Genomic DNA, 21,340 nt, shown 5'->3' on the forward strand with positions numbered 1-21,340 from the left:
TGGAATGGTGAAGGGAAAACGGTAGTATCTTGAGAAAACCTGTACCAATGTCTCATTTAATCAAGAATTCCAATTGATATTACCAGGATCTCAATCCGAATCTCCAAACGTGAAAAACCATCAATCAAGCAATTTGGCTAATGATCTTAGTTTCTCATAATCGCTTTGTCTTCCATGAATTCCACAGGATCTACCGGAAATAGAGCCTCGGTCCCTTACGATGACCAGCCGTCAGCCGAAATGAGCGGGAACAGAGAAGTTTCACACGGGGAAAAGTCCATCTGAAAACGCATCTCATTTAGCCTATGTGATGGAATCCGTAAATACTTTGTTTGCTGAGGTCACTGACTCATATGGCCTCCTACATTTGAAACAGAAGGATACTTGGTTGGTTCCTGCTTCTGCCCCCACACTGTTAACTTGTTGCCCTGAGCCTACGCCCTCCAGTTCCGTGTGTGTTAACCCGGAGTCCATCTGCTCCCAAGACTCCTGCTTCCTGCCCTTCATGTAACGGAGCTCTTTGCTTACACTATTTTGATTTTCACCGTTAAAACTGAGAGTTCGATTCCAGATACACTCTTCGACTTGCCATATCTGGTAAATAAATACATACAGACAATATACATTACGTACACGCATAGTTCATTTGATTTGTTTGTTTGTTTGTTAAATACTGTTCAACAAAAGGGGCTTGGATCTAATCTTACAATATTCTACAAATTTCATTTTAGACGAAACATTTGTGAGGCCAATTTTTTTCGAATACTTCCAACTTCTGTCATAGTTCGTATATCATAATTTGTCTATCATGTTATTTCACTCACTCTGAACTGTGGTGGGGAAATAAACAAACAAACAAACAAACAAATGAAATATTCTCCTCTTTATACCATTAGTTCTCCATGTTGGAAACCCGCGCTTGAATTCCGACTCATCAAGATTAAATATTTGTTTGAAAAGAAAACGGTTCTTTTAGTAGGTATTTTACGACGCTTTATCAACATCTTAGGTTATTTAGCGTCTGAATGGGATGAAGGTGATAATGCCAGTGAAATGAGTCCGGGGTCCAGCACCGAAAGTTACCCAGCATTTGCTCATATTAGGTTGAGGGAAAATTCAGGAAAAAACCTCAATCAGGTAACTTGTCCCGACCAGAAATCGAACCCGAGCCACCTGGTTTCGCGGCCAGACGCGCTAGCCGTTACTCCACAGGTGTGGACAAGAAGACGGTAATGCCATATATATTCTCCAGGTGTTTTCTTTTTACTAATATAATAATAATTCCAACTTTCTTCATAATAAATCAAAACAATTTCTGTGAAAAATCAATACGAAACTATTGCAACTTATCATTGTTCGTGGGCTTTCGGAGAGAAACCTGACACTAACATCTGCCTCAAACTTCATATTATCTCGATAAGCTTCACAACTTCAACGAAATAAGAGATCTGCGGCGTTGCCTAGGAAAACGTCACGTGGCTAACCAAAAAGACAGGCTTTGGCACGAATCGGAGTCACGTGGTTATCGTGGTCTAGTCATGGCCATTTTGACAATCGCCTAATATAAATATAATGTTCAAAGTTCTAAAAAAACAAAGGAATTGCTATATTAAACTCATGTTAAATGTGCATTTATATAAATTATAAACTTGTTCAATGTTGGCCATGTTATGACCAAGAATGTGACGTCGCGCCTTAGCCTGTCTTTCTCGTTAGCCACGGTTCTATCATAGACAAATACACTAGGTCCCGCTACGAAGGCAAGCAATGGCGCTCAATATACTGTTGATTACGTCTTATTGCGTTTTTAGTAAATAAAGAATATTTTCCTGTCATTTACTTTTTTATTTATTTTAAGGGCCGTGATATTTTTACCGTGCAATGGTAGCATAATCATCACTTCCTTAATAGGTCACTGGAATGTATGGTTGGACAAAAATGTTTTACTCTCGAGTCCAGAAGGTATTTTACAAGTAAATATACAACGAATTTCGAATCAAGCGTCTTTTGTACTGGTTGCAATGTTTTAATTAACTTCTAAATTATGCAGGCCTACAATGACTATTTTAAGTGTAATCTCTAGTCACATTAAAAGGAGCATTGACACAAGCATACATCAAAGGGGTCCATAGTAGGAAATTAATTAAAATACTGTGATTGTTAATACTTATTTTATTCTAAGTTCAATCGACCGAAGTTACTTAAGAAATATTTTAGCAGTAGCAAGTGATTTTATTTCGAATATTTCTACTGTTTTCACAGAAATTTAATAATACAAATATATTTTAAAAACAAAGACTTAGAACTTAATTCAATTTAATGTTATGTAAAAAAGATTATTATGAAAGTGTACTTTAAAAACGAAAACTTGAAAAATTATTTCACAGTACTTCATTGCCATTGCCATTTTTCTGGCACAATGGAGCGAAAAATCCCCACCGGGACCTTCCTCGAGGATTTGAACGCGTAGCATTACGTAAGAGCGCTGCCAGGATACAGAATGTAATAATTATTCTGTGTGTTCATAGGAGATTCCCAAATATTTCTAAAGAAAGTAAAGATTGGAAAGTGAGAACAACTCCGCTTATGCGTCATAAATATCTGCCCCTTACCACAGCATAAATTAAAATATCCGATTCATTCAGGTGTTCCGGCTGGAACAATGGAGTGCAGGTTGCAACTTTCTCCCAAAGATTCAGTGGCGTGCGGAACTAAACATTCAAGCTTTCCCGGGGATAAAAGGTGGTCGACCACACCATCTCATTTTAGTGCAGAGGTCATGAAAGCAAGGAGTTTAATCTCCAGGCCTTCCAAGCCCATTCATGCAGTGTAAAAGGGATATCTTTACCTTTGCTTTGACAGTTCTGTATTTAACATTACCATCAGTTACGAATGTGACCCGATTCAGAGCACTTCTGCGCAAGGCAATCTGATTTAATTTAATTGTAACTTGCGTGTAAAGACATTGTACGTCATTTCTATAACTTTCTCTGGGGAATACATACATACATACATACATACATACATACATACATACATACATACATACATACATACACACATACATACATACATACACACATACATACATACATACATACATACATACATACATACATACGTGTTCTGCCCATGGGCAAGTCTTTCACTGCAAACCCAGCATTCTTCAATCTTTCCTATTTTCTGCCTTTCTCTTAGTCTCCGCATATGATCCACATATCTTAGTGTCATCTATCATCTGACATCTTCTTCTGCCCGGAATTCTTCTCCCGTTCGCCATTCCTTCCAGTCCATCCTTCAGTGGGCAGTTTATTCTCAGCCAGTGACCCAAACAATTCCTTTTTCTCTTTCTGATCTGTTTCAGCATCACTCTCTCTTCACCCACTCTTTCCAACACAACTTCATTTCTTATTCTGTCTGTCCACTTCACACGTTCCATTCTTCTCCATATCCACATTTCAAATGCTTCTATTCGTTTCTCTTCACTTTGTTGTAATGTCCATGTTTCTGCCCCATACAGTGCCACACTCCACACAAAGCACTTTACTAGTCTCTTCTTTAGTTCTTTGTCCAGAAGTCCGCATAAAATGCTTCTTTTTTTATTAAAAGTATCTTTGGCCATTGCTATCCTCCTTTTGACTTCCTGGCTGCAGCTCATGTTACTGCTTATAGTAGACCCCAAGTATTTGAAGCTGTCCACTTGCTCTACTGCCTCATTTAGAATTCACAAGTTTACCTTCTTTATTTTTTTGTGACAACCATGATCTTCGTCTTGTTTGCATTTATCTTCAGCCCATACTGCTCATAGTTGTCGTTTAGCTCCAGTAGCGTAACCCTTAGAGTCATCTCTTCTGCTAGCAACGCCATATCATCAGCAACTCTTAGGTCTATACAATTTATTCTTCTTCCTTCTACTTTTACCTTTCCCATGTTCTGAAAACAGTTATTCACCAAATCCTCCAAGTAGATGTTGAACAGGGTAAATGATAAAGGGAATCCTTGTCGTACTCCTCTCCCTATTTCACTTCCTTCAGACATTTCTTCTCCTATCCTGACTTTGATTCGTTGTTTCATATATGAAGAGTCCACTGCAAGAATGATGGCTGTCATTTGGAATACATTTTGCAGGAGAAGCAATTGAAAGTTTGAAATGCTTAGCGCTCAAAGCTTAACTGCGATTTTCCGATATTACTGGACAATGACTATCAGTGTTAATGCCATATAACTCTCTATGTATGTACATTCTATATGTCTTAAGCTATGCATTGACAGTCTTGGTTCATTTTCGACAAGAAAGTGACATCCATCATTCTTGCAGTGGACTCTTCATATAGGTTACTGAACAGCCTCCTGTCTTTCCAATCCACAGATACCAGATTTTGACATAAAAATAATTTATCTTACCGGTACTAATTAACAAATAAATCAGGCATAATACAACTGATGTGCCTACCAGATGTGTACATATTGACCAGATGAAAGGTTTCTCTCTAGTGCGTACAAGAATTCGATCCTCTGTAGATTCTGTAAATTTTGTGGTAAAAATTTTAGTTACGAGGCAGATTTTCTATAAATACTTCGGTTTCCTTTGTATCCACATTCTTTGATGTAGCTAGCAATGGTATTGACGCCACTGATCGATCTGCTGATAGTGGCGTGTAATGAAGGAGTCATTCATGTCCGGGAGAGACCGTGACGGTTGAAGAGTGGTGGTGACACATATAGAAGACACTTTCTAGGTCAAGTCAGCTTGAACTGCGAAACAGTAATCTCTGACGACATGACAAATGAAGACAAATTATCACGTTATCAGTTCTGATTTTAAAAGATAGTAATGTCCGACCTTGCAGTTTGATTTTAGATTATTAGTAGAGACAATTTTATTACGGTATAGGCTATGCATAATTCATTAACTTTCTTGCATTGATTAAGAAATACGTTTATTAGTATAATTGAAAATATTAGGTCTAAACAAATTAATAGCAGTAGTAGTAGTAGCAGCAGCAGTAGTAGTAGTAGTAGTAGTAGTAGTAGTAGTAGTAATAATAATAATAATAATAATAATAATAATAATGCTTATCATGTGCTGCTGTACTTGTTAGTGCAATACACATTTAAATAATATATTAAATATTGTAACGTTATCAGCAGGCAGCGCATTTCCGTTCCCAAACGTACAGCGGATCGAGTAGTTTCTTCTGGTACATCTATTACGCCACATGGATTCATAAGCAGGGTGAATTGCAAGCAGGTACGCATGGGGTCATTAAATAACAATGATGTAATGTATTATAAATATGTTCCTGTAACGGCATATGACGTAGAAAGAATATTCTCTTAGTTTAAACAAATTTTATGTGATGTTCGTAAAAGATTTGCATTTCATAACCTCAGAATATATGTTTTCGTTCACTGCAACAGGATAGGTTTTGATAAATGGATTACTTCTATATATTGTGCAAAATGTAAATATTCCTAATTTCTATATTGATTTTTGCTATTATTTTGCCCCTGTAACGTCGTATGACGTAGGAAGAACATTTTCTTAGCTTAAACAAATTTTTACTGGCAGTTGTAGTAAAAGATATGAATTTCATAATCTCAGAATATATGTTTTCCTTCACCGTAACGGAGTTGATTTCGTTAAATGAATTAATTGTATATATTATATGTAGAATATTTACAGTTAATGTGTGTAATGTTTTCTATTATGTTCTACAATATATTATTGTATATCGTCATTGTTCCTGCAATAACTCCTATGTGCAAAATATAAACATTTTCAGTAGGAAGAAAAAACACATTTACTCATTCTATGGCAGCCGTACATAGAAGACTGTGAATTCTTACATTTTCGAAACAAAGAAATATAATTACATACAGGAGATTTTATTATTTGATGTATCACTATTTAAGTTATTTAATAGAGCAAATATCTGAAAATCGGTAAATATGTCACATAGGAATAACGACGATATACTAGTTCAGTATTATTATCGATGTAATTATATTTTCTGTCATGTGTAGCACTAATATTTTGTACAGAGCTAGTTTCGCAGTGTTAATGTGTTTAGTGTTAGTTTATATGGTTAAAAAGTAGCTGGAAAGACCATTTCAATTTAATAGGAATCCCACTTACAGTTGTCATGATCCATTATTATTATGTACAGAGCTAGGTTATACCTTTCGTAGCGTCCTGACGTAAGTATTTAGAGTCAGAGTTTGAACCCTAAAACTCCAGAATATACTAACCGATAACTTTCCTAACTTATTTGGTAACGAAAATGCGCTGCCTGGTTATCAGTCCGCCGCAATGCACAGTGGACCAGAATATCAATCTGTGTAGCTGAAAAAAATGATAGTTTTTAAAGTCACTGAAGTTGGCGTTTCTACATTGTAAACACTAATCAGAGTGTCTGCACTTCAGAAATCCGCAACGCAGAAAAGGATTCGGAAAGAACGTTTATGTTTAGTGAACTGTCCGAAGACAGGTTTGAACCTCATAAGTGACATCAATTTGGCATCATTCATGAGGCAACTAGGTCAGGAGATAATGGGGTAGGATGGCCAGTTCCTTTCCCCCTCCATTGCATACAATCTCCTATTAGCTACATAGTTCACTAATCAGACTTCAGATGCATACAAACAATTGTTCTTCCTCTGACAGATATCGTCGAGTGAGATGTACTGCCTGATAATAGATATACATACCAGCCAGAACCTCAATCAGAGATGTCAGAAAGATTAACAACAGTAAATACAAAGCGACATTTGATTATGGATAAACAGGGGGCGGTTCGCACCTATGTAGTTGAGCGTTTGAGCGATGCAAGGGAAGATCGTTCTGTGTTGTGCTTAAGCAAAATATTTGTTTAAATTACACGCGAAAAGTCTGCCCAAAGGTGTGTATTTTTGGTTTATGTAAGGTTTAATTAAATTATTCCATGTTAATACTGTAATAATAATGTTCAAAATTACTGAATTTAAAATTAAATTTTCTGTCATAAAGTTAATTTTTATACTGAGATTTAAAAAAATCGGCACTTACTCGCACGGAAATTTTGTGACCAAAATACAAAATATAAATCTCATATTGCGGTGTAACAATGTTTTAAAAATACAAAAGCGTTATTTGAATTAATGCTCTAGAATCATTATATGAGTATGTTTTGACTAGATTATAAACAGGAGTGTGTTCACAGAGCGTTTTTAAGGAAATTAAGAAACCTCTTTGTTATTTTATTAATGGTTTTAAGAAATGATGGAAGTTGTGTGAAACGTAAAAAGGCATGTTTCTGGCGAAATTTTCGGAATGGTTAAAGACTGAAGTGAAGTTTCTTCAATAGGAGCCCAGTGGTGCACCATTACGAGATCCATTGCCGTTAGTTTCGGTGCTGGGTGGCCCAAAAAATCCTTTCATGAGACAGGACTCAAAACGAAACAAAGTATTGCTCTTTTGCTTACAAATGAATTTTCTGAAAAAGAACTTATGCTCAGGATGAAATGTTTCTCCATTCCGCCGGTAAGGGTGATGCAATGTTCTTTAGCTGTACCGTTGAGTTTCTATCGAGCAAACTTCACTTTAGTCTTCAACTATTCCGAATATTTCACCAGAAACCTGTCTTCTTTTGTCCCACACAACTTCCATCTTTTCTTAAAATCATTCACGAAACAACAAATAGATTTTTTAGTTCCCTTAAAAACGCTCTGTGAACACAATCCTGTTTATAATCTAGGCAAAACATACCCGTATAATGATTCTTAAGAGCTTTTCTTCTCGAGCATTAATTAAAACAACTCTTCACGAGTCATCGAAGGTCGCTTTTGCTGTTCGTCACCTAAATAAAAAAAATTGAAAACAAGCGTGCGTTTGCAGTTACACAGCAATATGAGATTTAAAGCCAAAATGTTTTGTATTTTGGTGACAAAACTTTCGTACTTGTAAGTGTCGATTTTTTTAATCTCAGCATAAAAATAAACTTCATGACCGAAAATTTAATCTTAAATTCAGTAATTTCGAACATTATTTTTACAGCATTAACATGGAATAAATTAATTAAACTTTATATAAACTAATAGTTCATATTTTTAGGTAGATTTTCTACGTGTAATTTGAAAAATATTTTGCTTAAGCACAACACAGAACGATTTTCACTTGCATCGCTCTTTCAGAAGAGTATTTGAGGCGCCCAGCACTTCTCTTCACTTTACCCATTCGCGCACTGAATAATCTCTCTTACGCTTTATCTTTTCTCTCAATTTGATTATTTCCAAAATTACATTTGCTGCTGCTATCACTAGTTCAACAGACGCCATTTCAGTTTTTGTGCATGTCACCACTTCTGGACATGTACCACTCAATCCAGACTGCCGTCTCCAAATTGCTCATTAAACGACACGTCACCTGGTGATATCACGTATATGAAGCTTTACTTCTTAAATAAGATGTGACCAATGAGACGCGGAATATATTAGTACATGTTAAACGCTGACAACAGATCCTACCGAAGGGTGGAGAAAATGTAATCAAGTAATTCTGATACAAACAAACATTTATACAAGAGATGAACGCAACTAACTGCCGCTTTCGCTCTCGCTAACTGCCGTTGCATTTATCTTTTGAGTCTCGTCTCGTCATTCTCGTAAGCTTCGAGTCTCACTCATCATTCTCGAAATAGCATTTGATCGGCGTGGAAAGATTTCGTAACTTTGAATAACATACATCATTGAAAGAAATAACATTATAAATGTTTAAACGAGACAAAAAGACAAAACAGAACAGTATCTCAGTTATCAAAATGTTCTGGTTCTATTATATGATGTTACCTATGGTTATATAAATAGAAAAAAAATTCTCAAATAAATTTGCATTTCTAAGAAACATAAAATACAAGTTTAATATCTTTTTACTTGAGATTGCACATTTGATCTCAAACATATGAAAAGAAAATTCCTAGCCTTATAATAAGAACCTAGTAATTAAATAAAGACTTGGTAACGGATTATTATACACTCAATGATAGAGATGATGTTTCAAATAGGCTACTTGATTGTTTATACATATATAACAGTTGCGAAACTAGACAAAAGCTCAGTCAGATATAAAAAACTGTGGTGATTCAAGGCTGCTTGACGTTCGGGACTTCGGGAGTGATCAATCTCGACGTCTCGAAACACTCACAAGCAGTCTTCATGTCAACGACGCGACGTAGACAACATTGTCGTGCGGGTTTTCGGCTTTGCTGGCGCTGTTAGTCTTGTTTTCTCGATCGTTGTTCATCTCTAATTTATACTCATTTTAAAAACTGTAGTACTGAGTATTGAAGCTCTCGTTATCGAGATATTGTCGAAGGGACCCATATCTAATCAGAAATAAATATTCTATAGGCCTAATGACGTAAGAATCCGCATAGTAGTTTTATTCTGTTAACCGCTTAACAGAGATGCACGGTATCATATAAAATAATTATTCAAGATATTCAGGACTGTAAGAATTCTGATGGTTACAATTAAGCTATTTTATGTCAATCATGGAATTTAGTTAAGTTAGTTAAGTATTGCTATTTTCATAGAAAAGAAATATAGTTGCACAGTGAAGCTTGGGAATTGTTTCTTTCTAGTAGCAACAAAGCCATATGGCTTTTAATTTCACTTGTCACTTCGCAGCTATTGGATCCTGAAGAACAAAAAACTACCTCACTTAGCCAACAGCTGCTAGCCGCCCATATTTACGTACAACCGTGACGTCAGAACGACATATTGCCAGGGTAACCGTGAAACGCTGAGAGTAATGCTTCTAATTCTGGAATCGAGTAAGACAAGTAGAATTCACAAGTTCATGTCTGATAGTTGTAACCACCAGACCATAAACTTCAAACCTATTTACGTACTCCTCGAAATAAGTAAAGCAAGGTACAAAATCGTAAGCATTTATGTAATAATACAATTTATTTTCATTACTGTCATAATAACATTGAAAATTCATGGAGTGTTGGCAGTATAGACGTATTTAAAAGTTTTCGTACTAATGCTTAATGAAAAAATAAGCATTTGCTCTGAAATCAAAGTTCAAGTTATAAGATAATTCTGTAGAAAATGCTTTCAACAGTAGTCTACATTAATCGACGAACTTCTCCTTAAAATGACTTCTAATAGTGTTATTCATTGACCATTAAGCTAATGAAAACAATTACGGATTTAAACAAAATTAAGATACTTTCATTCATAATTTGCTTTGCAATACAAAACAATTATCTTCTCCAAACTGCCCACTGTTATCTTTGTCGTTTGTCTCTCAAAATCATTTTGCAAACTCAGAAAAACAGAAGTTAAGGGAGTACTAATAACGACCTTGACATGTACTCAGACTTATCTTACGAAATTTGAAAGGCCAAATGTACTCACACATTTTATTTAAATTTAATTGGGAATATCTTCACTTAGCCCATCACACGCCTGAGAACTGGAAAATTTTTCTTCAACACAAATTTCATGCTTGATATATTTTTACTTCCTTATGCCAGTTATAGGTCATTCGTTATCTCGTGAAAACAAATGCTTACGTGCGCCGTAGCATTAGCAAGAACCTTACGGTGAGGGTAAGTGAGCTCACTAACTAAAATAGAAGCGTACAGAGGGAGGGAAGCTTCTCAGTCCACTTTCTTCTTCCCCTGACGCGCAGGTAGGTTTCAAGAGATAACGAATGGACTACAGAATTGTTGGCATAGATTTACTAAAGACTTTTGGTCTTGAGATAAGCCTACATACGATTCCCGTACATATGTCCGAAATCACCCGAATGGACATTTCCCCGAATTATTTTCTCCCGAATCTCCCCCCCCCCCAATGACAAATTCCATAAAACTAATAATCCCGAAAGTGTTCTGAAATATAGTGAATATGAAGAAATAAAAATTGGAATGATGTTTTCCTGCAATAATTTGAAAACGGTAATGTCACCCCTCACTTATATTGTTAGTGCGGTGGCTGTTTTCCAGTTCGCATTATGCTGGCTCCAGAAAATCATACGGAAACGTGGAGGTTTGGCAAGTCTTCAGCCTCTTGCCCGACGACCTGTAACATAATACTGAGATCGAAGTAATCTAAAATGATTAACACATTGTTTATTTTATTTTAGTTTGTTATTTAACGACGCTGTATCAACTACTAGGTTATTTAGCGTCGATGAAACTGGTGATAGCGAGATGATATTTGGCGAGACGAGGCCGAGGATTCGCAATAGATTACCTTGCATTCACATCACGGATGGGGAAAACCTCGGAAAAAACCCAACCAGGTAATCAGCCCAAGAGGGGATCGAACCCGCGCCCGAACGCAACTTCAGACCGGCAGGCAAGCGCCTTAACCGACTGAGCCACGCCGGTGGCCTAACACATTGTTTAGTGCTATCTCTCGAACCTCCTCTAAAACTTTCATATCATCCTCGCATCCTCTTTATCACTGTATCTGACTGTACATGTCTGTGCACGCTTTGGCCTTAAAAAAAAAAAACAGCAGGATATTCGACTATTGCAAAACGTTTCTGTGGCATTGGTGATGATATCCATTCAAAGTCACTCATAACTTTTTTCGAATATACGACTGCGATCCTCAATATTCTGGTAATGTTTAAAATTTGGTGCAAAACAATTTGCATACAAGCTTGACTTTAATTGGAAGAAATGCATACACGAATGGTACGATTACAAAACCCTCCATCTTTCGATTCTTCCTTCGCGCTATCACACTGTGAGAATAAAATGTGACAAACCTTGATTGTGTCCTCGAGATATCAAGTGTGACTTTCCAGTCGCAATTCTAAATGTTGACGCGTGTCAAACACAATCACACAAGATTCTGGCTCCACATTTTCGCTGGAGTTATCATATAAGAAAAGTCCTTCTTTAATATTCGGAAACTTCTTTCAGATCGGATAATGATTTAGGATTGGCTGGTTAGTCTCGCCTTTTTCGTCTCCTCGGCGTCTTCGTCGGACTCTCAAGTTCCGGTAACAGTACGAGCACGCGTGACGGAACTTCAGGAAGTTCATTCTTCAACACGTTTGTCGGAGTGAGTTAGGGCAATCACTTGCGATATGTTTCAGCCTAGTTTTCACTAATTGTACCTCCGTAGTTTAGCAACAGAATCAATTGTTACTTTGTGATGCTTTCGGGGCTTTGTATTCTTCGGGATTTTGGATTCGGTGAAAATACTTCGGGGCTTTGTAACCTTCGGGCTTTTGAATTCGGGGAGAATAATTCTTCAGATCTTTTGATTTGGGCGATTGGATTCGGAGGATTGTCCTTTCGGGTATTTATACGTTCGGGGTATTTGATTCAGGTGATTGGATTGGAGAATGGACGGGAACGCCTCTAAACTTTTGCGACTGCTTGAAGCTTTCCGACTGTAGCGCTCTCCAAATTAAGCGACAGAAAAATTAAACATAAAAACAAACTATATTGCAGAAATTTTTTTTAACCCAAGAAAACTTTTTTGTATAAAATACAATAGTCTATCGTTGAGTTTAGAAAGTAATATTAAAAACACATGAAACATGTACCTAGAGAGCCATCCTGTGATGATCCCGACATTAAAACAATTTATGCAATAATCTTACCATATTAATGTCACGTATATCAATGTCGGTTAGTGTAACCATCGGTTAAAATTGCCTCCTAATCCCTGGTTAAGCATTTTTACGGTGGATCGAGCTCGGTTAGAACTTATATAGGAGGTTAACCACAGTAATCTCTAACCGGCCATATTCGAACGGTTAAAGGAGATAACCAGTGATTAGCAGGCCAAGTAAAACAAAATGACGGCCAGATCCACAGGTGATTATTTGGAAGACGATTATTGTTATACAGTACTTGAATTACTTGGATAGAGATGATGGAGAGCATGAAGTTTCTTTAGTGGAAAGAGAATTCTTACGAGGAATTAGGTGACGAAAAATTTCAGGAGGGATTTCGTTTATCAAAATCTACAGTGTCATTTATGCTGCAACAAATGTATCACTTAAAATAAAACAGAAAGAGTCTTATTTCTCCTATGGGTCGGCTGCTTATATTACAATTCTATGCAACTGATCTTTTCTGTATTTTAAGAGGGAACACTCGAGTATCTCTTTCTTTGTGTCACTGGATGAACGAAGAGAGATTATAGATGGATCTTAGGATAATGCACAGTTCCCTGGTATGGCTGGAGTCCTGGATCGTACACACATTCGTATTAATCTTCTGCATCCTTTTCCTTTACGGATATTCCATCTTTTTCATATATAATATATTTAAATATAGTAAGTAATTCTATCAATACTTCAAACTCATTTGGGATATAGTCAGTTTTGCATTTACAGTAATTTTCAATTTTGTACGATTTTAACCTAACAGCATTGAAAAACAAAGAATTGCAACTCGCAAACATAACAGCGCCCAAAGGCAAACAAATGCAACGCGAAAATATAGGATACGTTCGTTTCCATGTAGAATGGAGTAAGCGCAGTCGTTTTTACACTTTGACTATTATCTTTGCAGAGGAATGGATCCTTTCCTTTAGTCATTTTGTAGAAACTGTGTATCATCATAGACTTTACGGTGGTTAAATAAATGTCAGCCAACCATGTTTAAGTAATCGGTGATTATGAATGGTGTACAGAAATTACATTTTAATCACGGTTACTGTTTAATCGTCGTTTCGTAATCTATGATTACTGCGTTTTTAACTGATGTTGATGCACTTCGCCATAAATCTGTATTGATCTTCATGATGATCGAAAAACCTATGTTGTCTTCTGTAGTTATTGCGGCGGATTCTGCGAGCATTTATAGAGATTTGGTCATTGTTTCGTTTTAAGCAGTAGTTTTCTGTAGCGAAGTGGATACAAGCTATGAAAGTACAGACTTGAGAAGCTATTCTCATGCATTTCCATGAAAGCAAACCTATGAAGGAATGGTATTTCTCCACGCCGAATTACTGTTTTCAACGACGTCTTACGACTTCTTTGTAAGCTGTAGACCAGGGAGGTAAGTTTGATCGTCTATGGACTATCATCCAATTCACACATATGTCCCTGAGGTAAGTCTGTACAGATAAGTCTCCGATAAGTCTTTCCATGTACGGGGCCTTTTAGAGTCGAATGTGCAACGTTCAAATTTTAAGTAGTGTACCTCATTTCATGTAAAACATAACAACAATACATTAAATTAGATTATCTGTGTAATCATAACGTAACGTTAATGGTTTTATTGCCAATTTGTTACGAAATTTCAATTCCCTCTAGTTCGTATTCGCGTGAATCTTGAATTAATAAAGATTAACAAACGCAAAATTTTCTTTCCTGAGCCGTTACTACTCAGAATTGAAGAAGCTTTAATTTTGCTCAAGTGTATTAAAGCTTGCATGAGCGTTCCACATGCTTACCAACCATATTTCATAGTTTCCGGTTATTGTAAGAGTAGGCACTGTTACAATCTGGTTTCTTCCAGCGATTGCAGTCGAATTGTAGGTGTTCTCCTTTGGATTCCATGCACGCAAGCCTCCGGGAAGGAAGTTAACAGAGCCAGTGCCTCCAGATACAATGTCCGTTCGCTTTCAGGAAATCAGACACAGTTTCAACAGTTGGTTAGTTCTTTGCTTAAAGATAGTTACAGGCGACAACCATACCTAACACTGGGAGGATGTCCATTTAAAATTAATAAATGAGGATGAAAAGGATTCCAATTAGTACTTACAGCTGAATTTCTGAGAAATGATGTTACTTGTCAAATAATAATAGAAGAGAAAATCCACGAACTGGAAGTATTACCTGAAAAATAAAGACAAAATATAAAGACAATGAAGGTAAGAGCTATCCGAAAATACTTTAAAGTTTCGTATCCAGAGTTAAGCGAGATAGAGGACATTCACATTATGTAGAGACTGAATTATTTACCTCAACTATTATTTCATTTAACGCAGCATTATTATTTTTAATTCGTTATCTAAGACGCTATATAAACTACTAGGTTATTTTAGCGTCGATGGAATTGATGGTATATAGCAAGGTGGTTTTGGGCGAGATGAGGCCGAGGATTGGCCATAGTTTACCTGACATTTGCGTTGTAGTCGGGAAAAAACTCGGAATTATAGGATGCCAATTATCATACGAATGTAAAGAAATATTTACAAACAAAACTAATTAAATACGAAAAAATTTGAATCAAATTTTATACCAGAAAGAACCAAGACTTAAAATACACTACATTTTAGCATTTCCAACTCTGCTACATGATAACGAAATATGGACACTTCGAAAACAACATTTAACAAGATTAAATATTGCAGAGATGAAGAGATATTTCCTTTGGGGTAAAGGCGGCGATCACGTACTGCCATTAATGCCGATTGTCCTGCGGTGGCTGAATGGTCAGACCTTCAGACTGTCACGCAGACGGCCCGGGTTTGATTCCCGGTCAGGTCTGGGATTTTTTCATTGAAAAATCTATAGTGACACTTGTAGCGGACAAAGTCGCGGTTGGGGTTTTTCCCAGGGTTCTCTATTTTTCCCCAAATCAGGCATTACATCATTCCGTCACCATTTCTAGATTTCATTACCATTCCGTAGCATTCCCCGAACTCCGGCTGGCGATGCATGGAGGGTGCTGGCCTAGGGACGAGTGGGGTTGGCTGCTCGAAACCTGCTCACAGAGAACCTTAGTGTGGTCAGCCGGTGTGGGTTTGGGAATGCATACTGCATTACCATTATGTACACTGCTTACAATTTTCTTTAACTTCGGTTTTCTCTTTGTGAGGGTTATAGGGTTCTTGCACTGAACCACAGAATTCAGAATTATTACCACTACGTTAGTCGAGAGAGGTTGTCGGTCAGGATTGGTTAGCAACATCAGATTCCGTGATGAAATTTAAGCTGTTGGCAAAAAGGAATAAAAATGAATATCTGGAACATTAAATGAGTTTCGTTGCTACGATACCTGAGTACTGCTCCACTCTGAATGTAACGTCTTGGTTAATGATTTACATTTCAATTTAACATGAAGCAGTGCTGGCAGCGACACGCGAGAATGCTGTTTTAATTAAGTTGGGAGGGAGTCTTGAACACCACATCACTATGAGCAAGGCGTTTAAACGTCCTGCTATAAGTTAATAGTGAAAAAAACTGGTTGCTATGTAACATCTTTAAACAGAAATTTCCCAATTTTTCTACATATATTTATTTATTTATTTATTACACTAGGAACAATTTATTGTTTATACATATAAAACATCTTGAAAGAGCAATAACTAACAAATGCATGTTTTATTGTTACTGCGACTGTTGATGCTATAATATATACAGTCATGAAGCTTGAGTTGAGAGGGTGCTAGAAACAATAGACTGTGCCGGTACTATTTCGCATTGTCTGTAATGAGGCGATATTAGCGATCCTAGTGGTTAGAAACTATCCATGAATGTATATTTACTACGTATTGAGCTTCGTGACTGTATATTTTAGACTGTGCTATTACGTCTACTCCTACTATTGTGCAGCGTTTTATTTTTATATCGGAGACCGAGTTGAAATTACGTCGAGCTAAATTGAAGGGTTCAGAGACGTAGTGGGCCAAGCAAGAGTTAAAGTTAAGCGAATATTATAGTTTAATGAAGATTGACATATCTTTTAGTTTTAATATGTATACTTTATATTACTTGCTATATGTTTCCAATGAATTATGGTGATAACTTCATTTTAACCCTTGTTTTCTACGGTTTTAATAAATATCGCTTGGCCCACTATGGTTCTGAACCCTTCAGTTGAATTTGTGGTGGGTAAAGACCAACGAGCAAGATTTCTAGTGGTGGTTCCACTTCTCCTGACACCATTTTATTGTTTATCTATTCACTGTCGCCCATAGAATGGAAGAGATGGGCATGGCTGACTGGCTGATTTCCGAGGGCTGAACATGTCGTAGATCCTTGCACTCAGACTCACAGTGGTCCATTGTTCGAACTCTATCTGCCACGATTGTTGCAATTACGACAGATTAACTGAGTCACATTCGTGAAATCGACGCTGACAAATAGGTCATCCTGCCTCGGCCCTGACAGAGCCAGGTTCTATCCCAGACGAGTACTAATGAGCCCCAAGTCCAAAACCCCAAGCCCTTAGAGCAGCCATTGACAAATTTGTACTCACCTTGACATCACTGGACGCAAGACGCAATACATAAGATGTAATATCAATCGAGGAGTACAGAGCACTCCGTTCGGATCCCAGTGGCGGACTCTCAACCCAATCATCTGACGTAGACTACACAATATTGATTTATAGATGGACAGATTATATTTCATTTCACCTTTATTTTTACTGTGCTACAACAACCTAGGAAAATACGTCACAAATTGCCACTCTTAATACAACTCGTCAATTTTCGTCTGCTAGTCATGATCTTTGTTTAGATATCAGAAGTTTTCGTTGAGAAAACAATTGTTCCGAAACATACTGAATATAGAGCCAAATATATTGCATATAGAGCCAGACATAGCAACTATGTAGGGTATCGGCAGGCGACCTAAGATAGAAGTACACATAAGCTATTTTTATATGAATATTTTAAATTAATCTAAGCCAGTCTGGTGTGTTATACAATGGCAACGTTTAATGTCTTCACTTATTTCTAGCTGTCTTAATAACACGTTAGTCCACCTAGCAGACTTTTTTAAAGTCATATTTCGAGTCTACTACAGACACAAGTTGCTTTATGTTCAGATTCATTTCTTCTATATACTGTATTTTCTTCATGCTTGGAAAACTCCTCTCCTGTTGTACTTTCTTTAAGTGCAATGATATCGAGTAAATATTATTATACGGAGAGATTCTTCGTAACTCCGCGAGTGAACATTACCAATTATAATCTATCAATATCTGTGTTTTTACCTAAAGCGAGATAAGACCACTGTTTATGCATCTTCAATTTTATTTCTAGTTCAGCTAATGTTTCAATATCCCTTATTCTCTTTTGTATTGTCCGTGTGGATAATTTCATACTGTTAAAAACATAAGATTATTCGGACAAATAATGTCAGCAACTTTATTCAGACATGTTTTAATGAACTGTTCTTCGTTATGGGATTTCGATGATTTTGCGATTTCCAAAGCAACAACATAACTTGCATGGAGTTCCCTTTGACTCGTAGCTTGTTTTATCATATTTTAACACCGGAACTATTATTCCCATTTAGTTTTTTTTTATGTTTTAATTGCTTCGTCTCGTCCAGCCCTACGAAAAGAAAATTATATTTATACCTATTTTCTACTGCATACATTTCCGTTTACAATTACATTGGATATGTTCATGCTTACCTATGATTTCGTGATAATCTTATGACGTGTCGTAATGTCACTAGATGTTCGGTTTATAAGCGCCTATTAGAATTTTAGAACACAAGAGGCGTCTGCATTGTCACCATATGCACAACAAATACTGTTCCTCCCATTCTTCCTTAAACACACGTTTCCGAACAGACGTTGAAGGTTTTGAGAAAGAAGCAATCTAAATCTAATCAGGTAACCCGCCACTGATAGATGCCTGTGAACTGGAGTTGTAGGGGATTTGGACGGCAGGGAAGGGGTGAAGCAAAGACAGTTTACAGCGCTGCCCCTGCGACGTCACTATTGCTAGTGATCAGTGATCACGACATTTCTGCCGATTCCTGCCATAGAGCTTGTATCAATAACAAGGGACTATTGCTGATAAATAGGTGAAATGAGAGGCATGTGGAGTGTGTATGTGAAATGCAAGATTAGAGCAGAAGTTCTCCGAGAAAAACCCTCTGCGATGTGTAATTCGTTTACTACAAATTCCATCACTAGTAGGCCGGGGATCGAAGACTAAATCTGCAGCAAAGAGAGGGGCATAGTCGTGCTACTGCTGTGCTGTGTCCACTAATCTTATTAATGATCAACGACAAATGAGAGAAATATCCGTGACAAAGATACTCGATAAATTGGTTCAATAGATCTGGAGATATATTATATAATATACTTTATTAGGTATTTACTATTATTTATTAAGCGTGCATTACATCAGAATTCCGGAGAGCCGGAATCACAACCCTGCGAATTCAAATGGAATTTGTGATAGAGAAAGGCGGTATTGGAGTAAGTTTTCCCTGGATAGTTTCCTTCCCCTTGCTGTTACAATAATTCACCTCATTATGACCACTTCGTAAAAAAGAATCCTGTCTTTCAAATTAATTTAATGACAGAGCTTCAGTCACAAAATAATGGTTAATGAGAAGTCAACTAATATGAGAAGAGAAGGAATTTGTGCTGAAAAAAAGAGGAGGTTATGAACGAGAAGAGAAAGAAGAAAACATTATGAAGAATAAAATAGAAAAAGAAACTGGAAAAAAAAGAAAGATAAAAATTAAGAAAATTATTATGATAGCGATGATGAACAGGAAGACAGAGGAAGGGAAGGCGAAGGAGAGAATGAAGATTTTGATGGTGACGATGAAAAATAAGAAAGAAAAAGGAGAGGCAGAGAACTTCACAGTAACGGTTACAAATCTGACCAATCATTTGGAAAAATAGATCTTCACCGTAAGTATAAAATAATATGCGATAGTAAAGAAAAAGGAAAAGAAAGGTAAGCTTCTTCATTATCATCAACATCATCACATCACACACTTAACAATAGAGTTGTAAGTTACTTACTCCCTGATGATAACATCAGGTCCTGTTTAAGGCAACACCGACTAAACGCTAGAGAAGGAACACACATCCATCCCTAGCGGAGATATCCACTTTCCTTCTGGGAAAAGAAAACTTCATATACTGTATATTAAATAAAATGACAGAAAGTCAGACAACTAGTGAACTGTGAAATTCTGTTTTATATGTAACCAAAAGAAAGAGATGAAATCCTAAAATGCTTAACAGAACCCGTCTTAAAAACTTCAAAATATTTCTATAAATAATCAAAGTGATTGGGTCCAGTATGTTAAATAAATAAAATGAAAATAGTATGCTTGATTTAACCTACGCGATTTCAGTCCTTACACAGATTTATTGATACGTCTTAAATAAACGAAATAATTGAGATGACAATGTCAGTGTGAAGGTAATAAAGTACAGTATGTAACAAAACGTCATCTAGGAAAAAAATGTAGAGATATCAGATATTAATTTCTAACCAAAGTAAATAGTACTGGTATATCTATGTAAAAAAACGTTGCATTGTGACGCAGCTTTCGCAACTATGACCTTTATTTGTTCATGTGAGGCAGTCAAATTTAATGTCAAGTGCGATTGTTGAAGCAGATCTGAAAAGTGTCAACTGGATCCACGTATCAAATAAATCACAAGACAATATTTAACTTGTACACGATTCCAAACCTTTTTATCGACATAAGGAAGGTGCGAAATCTCGTGAACAAATATTATTTGATACGACGTCATCAAATAAACAAAAATGGAATAAGAGATTATATATTGTTGCCTAAGTTTATATAATATATTATGTTACATTTATGTCCAACGAACCACTAGAAGGCATGGGGAAGGTCTTGAAACATTGTGTTATTGGTCGCAAAAAGGCCAAGATCTCATCTTGAAGATTAAAAAAAATAACTAACTCTCTATATCAAATAAACCAATAGTAAAATATTAGTTTGGTATTTGTTACTAGTATATGTCGAACAATCCACGATGCAACACACGGATTTTAAGCCATAACCTTGATGTGTTCTAGATGATACACGACAGAAATGAAGTATACAATTATTGTATATACAATATCGAATAAAATATTGACTGGATCGTAAGTAAAATTAACCAAAATAAAAGATTAATCACAACATTAGGGGTTGAAATAATTTAATTATTTATTTAGTTTTACTGGCAGAGTTAAGGCCATATACTCTATCAAGTCACAAAGTATACAAGAAATAAAGATTTAATAAAAAGTTAAAGAACAGAATACTAACATATTACAAAAAAATAATAGCATAACAAAATCGACACTAAACAACATGAAAATAATACCATACTAGAAAAAAGGAAGTAAAATACAGATCTAAAGATTGGAATATAATAAAAGCAACTCAAATAGTACAAATAGTTAATAGGGAAAACGTAAGGAAGAATACAACAAAATGGAATGTAATAAAATAATAATAAAAAAGAAAATTAAATAAAATCCACAATAAAAGGGTATGATAATAAATTCATCAGGTGATAAAGAGAACAAAAAAAAGGAAAGGAAGGAAAAGAAATATATATTTTTTACAAAACTATCGCAGAGAAAAAGGCTTATAATTGAAAGGAATCTGAATTGAAAAAGTGCAATTTTAGTTTAT

This window comes from Periplaneta americana, chromosome 1 (genome assembly GCF_040183065.1).
Source record: "Periplaneta americana isolate PAMFEO1 chromosome 1, P.americana_PAMFEO1_priV1, whole genome shotgun sequence".
NCBI classification, from domain to species: domain Eukaryota; kingdom Metazoa; phylum Arthropoda; class Insecta; order Blattodea; family Blattidae; genus Periplaneta; species Periplaneta americana.